At 43.4% G+C, this 7,448-nt stretch overlaps 1 long non-coding RNA gene across 1 annotated transcript in view; it reads left to right on the top strand.

Annotated features, from left to right (window-relative positions):
- The first annotated feature begins 1,741 nt into the window (after positions 1-1,741).
- The window catches only part of LOC109027966 (uncharacterized), a 154,423-nt gene continuing 148,716 nt past the window's right edge, over positions 1,742-7,448 (top strand). The window contains exons 1-2 of the long non-coding RNA XR_002007016.4: positions 1,742-1,791; positions 2,697-2,809. This is a non-coding gene — a long non-coding RNA (uncharacterized lncRNA). The remainder of the gene's footprint in view (positions 1,792-2,696; positions 2,810-7,448) is intronic.

The following is a 7,448-nucleotide window of genomic DNA, read 5'->3' as shown; positions in this document are numbered from 1 at the left end:
TGTCACCGGTTGTCATGCAACTTCATACAAATTTTACATAATTGTAAGCCCAGGGCTTACTGCATTTTGCACTCTTTTTTTTTTTTTTCTCGAGATGGAGCCTTGCTTTGTCACCCAGGCTGGAGTGCAGTGGCGGGATCTCGGCTCACTGCAACCTCAGCCCCATGCGTTTAAGCAATTCTCCTGCCTTAGCCTCTGGAGTAGCTGGGATTACAGGTGTGAGCCACCACACCCGGCTAATTTTTGTATTTTTAGTAGAGAGGGGGTTTCACAATGTTGGCCAGGCTGGTCTCAAACTCCTGACCTCATGATCTGCCCACCTCGGCCTCCCAAAATGCTGGGATTACAGGCATGAACCAATGTGCCCAGCAGCACTTTTAAAATGTAATATTTTGACATGTTAAACACAGCATAGTGAGTAAGGTCGTGGGCTCTAAATTAATCGGTCCTGGCAGAGTTTCTTGACTGTGCTTCTTATAAGCCTGTTGAACCTACGCACATTACATAGCTTCTCCATGCCTCAGTTTCTACACTCGTAAAATAGAGTTAATAGTAACTACCTTACAGAGTCATAAAAATGGAATGACTGAATATATGTAGAGCAGTCATATATATATTCAACCGGGAGTGATATTGCCTTCTAGCAGACATTTAGCAATGTCAGGAGACAGCTTTGGTTGTCATAGCTGGGGGAAAGGTTCTACTGGTATCTAGTGGGCGGAGGCCAGGGATGCTACCAAACATTCCAAAATGCCCAGGGCTCCACAAAAAAAGAATTATCTGGCTGAAAAGGTCAGTCGTGTCCAGGCTGAGAAATCCTGCCGTAGATTATGAGAACAGTGTCTGGCACACATGAAGCATCTGTTCAATTTCATTGTTATTTCCTAAAACTTCCAAAGTCTATGACCTGACACTCAAGGATAAGTATAAACAAAGCTAACCTTTCTACATTTCTCTCCTTCTTCTCCTTTACGCAAACCACAAACTGTAGCCAGACATGTCCGTCTGCTTGCTGTCTCCTATGTCATGCCCGTCCCTGAGTATGCGTCTCTGTCCCTCTTCTGAGAGTTCCTCTCTCCTTAGCACAGCAATTGCCATACCTCCTTTCAGATCCAGCTTCTCTGTGGAAGCCCCCACGTGATTACTCATACCTGGAAACCCTTTGTACAAAACACTCCAATGACAGTTACATACATCTCCCTCTGCATGCAGGTTTTGTTCCCCTATGAAATCCTGGGCCGCCCCAAAGGAATTTTCTCAGGGCCAGGCACTGTGCTAGTCCCTGAGTACAAACATTTAACAAGGTGCTGTTCTATCTGCTAGGCATGCACCGTGTGGCTTACTTAATCTAGCATACAGTAGGAGCTCATTAAACACATGAAGGAGGTCATGAGGCCTAATGGAATGAAATTTGGAGTCTGGCACACTGGGAAGGGTTAAATCTAAACTCTGATCTTACTAGCTGTGTGACCCATTCAAATGACTCATCATCACAGTCTCACCTTTACAGTGGGTGTGATATGAAGTCTGTCCAGGGGAGTTGACTGAATACTTAGTCACTGCATAAAAAATGTTAGTTCTTTTCCACCGCTGTTTACTCATTCGTTTTACAACTGCTCAACTTTGTTCTGGTCCAGCAGGACTCTCTTGTACAAGCCCCAACAGCTCCATGCCCATCCCTGCCCAGGGTCCAGCCTTGTCTTAGTAAACGTTCATCCCCCTGAATCAGGCTGCTGCTTAGAAATTCTGTTTCGGTTGCAGTTCCATTGTGTGGAGCCAGTACTACAACTTGTAAGTAGAATTCCAGGAAAGGCAAAGCCCTCGAGATATCTCTACTTGGCTGAATCTGTGCTCTGTAACCCTTCTCTTCTCTGCATCCAAAGCACGTTCTAATTCTGCTGAGGAGATTCCTTCCGGGTTGTTTCCATGCTGCTGGGGGTACCAATAGCAGCCCCAATTCTTAATGTATAGTACAGATGACATGTGTTTTGACTTACAGCATGTATTGTCTGCTTTGCTGAGTCAAAAAACATGTAAAAGTTTTTGGTTAAGCTATTCACGACATTGCATTTGGAGGGCATGGAGCTCAGTGTGAGATGACCAAAAGACAGAGTGTGGTGACAAGCCGGAGGTCATGATGCTTTTTATTTCTGATTGTGGTGTGGATGGGTATGGGGTGGCTCCACCCAAGTCACTTACTCTCTCTTGGCCTTCAGATGCAGCTTAGTATAGAGGGTGGAATTAGGCTAACCAGTATCTGCTGTGTGGCTTTGGACAAGTTAATTAGTCTCTTTGAGCCTCAGTTGTGAAATGGAGATAGCAACAACGTATAACAACAGAACCGTTGTGGGAATTAATAAAGATAAGATTCAGAATTCTTAACACAGCATAGCAGACACTGTGGGTGTCCCTCCACCCCTCATCCCATTGTCCGTACACTGACAGTTATCTGTGTATTTCTCCTGTGGCGGGAAGGGGGGGCCTTGCCTTGGGAGGGTGCTCAGTTTATGTGTATGGCAGGCTGCAAAGCTGGGTGATACGGTTTGGCTGTGTCCACACCCAAAATCCCCATAATCCCCAGGTGTCAAGGGAGAGACCAGGTGGAGGTAATTGAATCATGGGGGCCAGTTTCCCCCATGATGTTCTCGTGATACTGAGTGAATTCTCATTGCAGCTGATGGTTTTTTGTTTGGTAGTTCCTCCTGCATTCATTTCTCTTCCTGCTGCCTTGTGAAGAAGGTGCCTTGCTTCCCCTTCACCTTCTACGGTGATTGCAAGTTGCCTGAGGATTCCCCAGCCATGTGAAACTGTGAGTCAATTAAACTTCTTTTCTTTATAATTAGCCAGTCTTGGGCAGTTCTTCACTTCAGTGTGAGAGCAGACTAATAACTGGAAGTGCCAAGGATTTAATGTACCATGAGTTACCCCAACTAACATGGGGAGGGAGTTGGGGCAGCCTCCTCCCTGCTCAGTGGGGAACCCTGAGATGTGCTCCATGCAGTATCTCAGAGACACGCAGTGGGAATGAGCTCCAATTGCCCACAGTGGTAGCTGCTCATCGATATGCTGTTATTGGTTTGCCTCTATTCCCTGTCTTTCTCTCCCTTAAAATGCTCCCTGTGATCACATCCCAAATAAACTCGGTAACCAAATCCTTATCTCAGGCTATGCTTTTGGGAGGCCTCTGACTCATGCCTGTTGTTGGTAGTGAAATGTGAAAGCACCTTGAAAATGATAACACACTCTCCACACACATTCATTCCATCTCTACAGACCTGTATGCTACTGTTATTATTCAGGCAGCATCACCTACAGATAAATTTCTAAGTACCCTGCAACCAACTGGTTACAGCTGGTGATATAATTGTAGCATGGGTCTCTTTTTGAGGCCTGAATTGGGCATGCATGGGCATTGCAGGTGTGGAGGTTTTGGCTGAGTTCTAAGTGTGGTTTGGATACATTATTATTTAGATATTTTTGATCAAAAATCCTTTTATGATGGTGTATACATAAATTTGGTTTTGTTATGTGTGTGTATTGGGGGTAATTGGTCACAAATTATTTTAAGAGACTGGGAAAGATGAGAGTGGGAACAGCGTTATCCATGTGGAAGATGGCTGATTAAAGATGCCATAAATGGTTGGGCACGGTGGCTCACGCCTGTAATCCCAGCACTTTGGGAGGCCAAGGTGGGCGGATCACAAGGTCAAGAGATCGAGACCATCCTGGCCAACATGGTGAAACCCCATCTCTACTAAAAATACAAAAATTAACTGAGTGTGGTGGTGCGTGCCTGTAGTCCCAGCTACTTGGGAGGCTGAGGCAGGACAATTGCTTGAACCCGGGAGGCGGAGGTTGCAGTGAGCCAAGATGGCTCCACTGCACTCCAGCCTGGTAACAGAGCGAGACTCTGTCTCAAAAAAAAAAAAAAAAAAAGCCACAATTTTCTCTCCCATTGAGAGGTGAGGTCTAATTGCCCTCCCCTTGGGTTTGTGCTGGTGTTGCTTACTTGCATTCAGTAGGATGTGCAGAGTGGTCCTGTGTGACTTCAGAGGCTTGGCTAGGAGGAAGCCTGCAGCTTCCTAACAGGTCTATTGGAACCCTTGCTCTTGGACACGCTTCTTGGACTTCCTCTCTCAGAATCCAGCTTCCATGCTGAGAGAACCCCAGTGCTCATGGAGAGGCCATGTGGGGATGCTCTGAGTGACAGTCCTGGCTGAGCTCTCAGCCTACTGCCAGCATCAACTGCCAGCCTTATGAGTGAGATATTTTGGACATCAGCCCTATTGAGCCTTCAGACAACTTCAGCCCCAGTCAAAATCCAGCTGCAATATAGGAGAGATCCCCAGCCAGAACCCCAAGCTAAGCTCTTCCTGAATTGTGGACTCACAAAATCATGAACGTGATAATAGCATTGCTTTGAGTCTCTAGTTTTGGGGTAACTTGTTCTGCATTGGTAGCTAACTAGAAGAGGAAGGAAGAGATGTGTAGAGCAGAGTTGGAGTCATACCATAGAAACATATAATTTATTTAAAGTATGCACATATGGTTGTGTATGTGTTTGCGGGGTGCAGAGAGAGAGAGAGAGAGAGAGAGAGAGAGAGCACTTGATTGAGCAACTTAAGTTGTGTGGACAGTTCCACTCCTCATTCTATTAGTGGAAATTTTCCCAGAGTGAAGGTCACATGGATGATGTGAATCTTCTTTTTGGTGAGTTGGTCTCAGTTATTACATGTCTCCCCCCTTGCCACACTGGACATGATTCTGGCACTCAAAATTAAATATTTTCACATGTAGTGCCCCCTAAAAGCAGGCTGGCTTTTTTATCTGGTCCTTGACCATGGAAGTTCTTTTTTGTTATTATTATTATACTTCAAGTTCTAGGGTACATGTGCACAACGTGCAGGTTTGATACACAGTTATACATGTGTCATGTTGGTTTGCTGCACCCATTAACTCGTCATTTACATTAGGTATTTCTCCTAATGCTATCCCTCCACCAGCCCTCCAGCCCCCAACAGGCCCCGGTGTGTGATGTTCCCCACCCTGTGTCCAAGTGATTTCGTTGTTCAATTCCCATCTATGAGTGAGAACATGTGGTGTTTGATTTTCTGTCCTTGTGATAGTTTGCTGAGAATGATGGCTTCCAGCTTCATCCATGTCCCTACAAAGGACATGAACTCATCCTTTTTTATGGCTGTATAGTATTCCAAACCATGGAAGTTTTAATCTGCTCTTAAATGAAAAAAAATATGATGGTGTTGGGCTTTTTGGGAGATGGTTTGCTAATCTTTAGTATGCTGCTTTCCAAAGAGAAGTTCAATATGAAATTTTAGGCTTATGATCTGAATTCAGAATGCAGCCCTAGGATAAAATGGGCAGAATGGATTATATTTCTTTGTATTCACCAAAGTACCTAAATAATGTCTTTATAGAGTAGATGTTTGATAAATATTGGTTAGTAACATTGGTTAGGTCCTAGAAAGAGCCCTTTAAGCAGATTCACAGTGACAGTGTTGATTGATTGCCACAATCCACCATTGTTAATTTGCAATAGGGACTTTGAAGGCTTCTCCATTTGAATACATTTCATTTGAACTGGAATTTTTCTGTATTAGATAAAACTTTGACCACTGCCAAGAATGTCTGCCAAAGATGGGGTAGTAGTATGAAGGGGTAGAATTGTGTAGAAACCAACTGCAATACTTACTGGAATCTTCTAAGAAAGGATATAGGATGCAGACATCACCTTTACTGTCATGGAGTTAACAGGTTAGTTAAGAAGGCAGATGGAGAACAGTATTGACAAATGTGATGAGTCTTATCCAAAGTGTTGCTATTGGAGCATTGAGGAACATATTTAACTTTATCTAGGAGGTAAAGGAAAGTTGCTCTAAAAAATGACTCTGAAGAGTGAGAAGATGTTAGCTAGGTGAGGAGAAACAGGGAAATGTTATTTTAGGCAGAAAAACGCACATGTGTAGTCTATAGCAAGGGATGGCAAACATTTTCTGCCTAAGGTCAGGCAGGTAATATTTTAGCCTTTGTGGGTCCTATGGTCTTTCATAACTACTCTGCTATTGTAGCATGAAAACAGCTTGAGGCAACATGAAAATGAATGGGTATGGCTGTGTTTCAATGAAACTTTATTTGCAAAAACAAGTGGTGGGCCAGATTTGGCTCAAGAGTCATAGTTAATCAACTCCTGCAATAACCCTGTGAAGCAAGTAACATCACTTCCATTTTATAGATGAGGAAATGGAGGCCTAATAGCACAGCACCGGTAAGCAGCAGAGCTGAAATTGGAATTATAATGAAAGTCCAGTTCATTATAATTCCAAACCTATGCTCTTTCATCATAGTATGCACCTCCTTTCTAAAATATCTTTTCAAAGTTTCTATCAGAACAGCAGAGCCATATAACTGTCAATCACAAAAATGCCCAGTACATTTTACTACCCTGCCAACAACAGTGGCTGGAAGGAATGGCTAAATGGTGGGTGTTAAGTACACTTCAGGCTCTATACAGACTATTCCATGTGTATTTATCTTGCAATATGTATTATTTTCATTCTTTGGTAATGTTTTATCTCTTTTGTGATTTGCTATGCTATCGATGAATCACACAATCCAGCCATCATTTCAAGAGTTCCGAGAATCAAGTGTTTCCTCTGGCACAGCACTTCATCTGTTATTAATACTAATATGAAAACGCTTTAGGAAGTTTTAATGTTTGCAGACATCTTGTTTCCTTGTTGGATGTCTGGGAAAGATCAGAATGTGCAGTGCTAGCATTGTTGGAGTCCTTTGTTCCACATTAATAGTCTACTTTGATGTTCTCTAAGGTAGGCATGTTATGTCATATGGCCCAGGTTACTTGGTTTATAGCATTTTAAAATGGATTTTTATTTATCTTTAGACAGTTCTTCTAAGGATTCCCTGGCCCTTTGGATATTAAGTGATAAATATTTCAACATGCATCTTGGGGTTGAGCGAATGGGTAGTGTCTAGATTGCAGTCGACATGCATCTTGGGGTTGAGCGAATGGGTAGTGTCTAGATAGCAGTCAACATGCGTCTTGGGGTTGAGCGAATGGGTAGTGTCTAGACGGCCGTCATTGCGGCAGTGCTTGGGCTTCCTGCTAGTTGGAGCGTGGAACGAGTAACCACAATTACCACTTCAGCTTCAAAATCCTGGGGCCAGGATGGTGGTGCATTCAACCTCAGAATATCTGTCAACTCTGTGCAGTTTTGGGGTGATCTAGGCACTTTCTTCTCTGTCTCTCTGAGCTCATTTTTTCATTCACCAAGTATTTGTTAAGTCTGTATACATCTGGCATTGTGCGAGATATTGGGCAAGAAGAGGCAGCTGCTTGTTCTTATGGAGCTTACGTTATAGTAGAGGAGACAGATATCAGAGAATTACATTGATGAATGCATATTTGTAAA

This window comes from Gorilla gorilla, chromosome 7 (assembly GCF_029281585.2).
Source record: "Gorilla gorilla gorilla isolate KB3781 chromosome 7, NHGRI_mGorGor1-v2.1_pri, whole genome shotgun sequence".
Classification (NCBI taxonomy): Eukaryota; Metazoa; Chordata; class Mammalia; order Primates; family Hominidae; genus Gorilla; species Gorilla gorilla.
The sequence above is the reverse complement of the archived record's forward strand: the minus strand, read 5'-3'. Positions and strand labels throughout refer to the sequence as shown.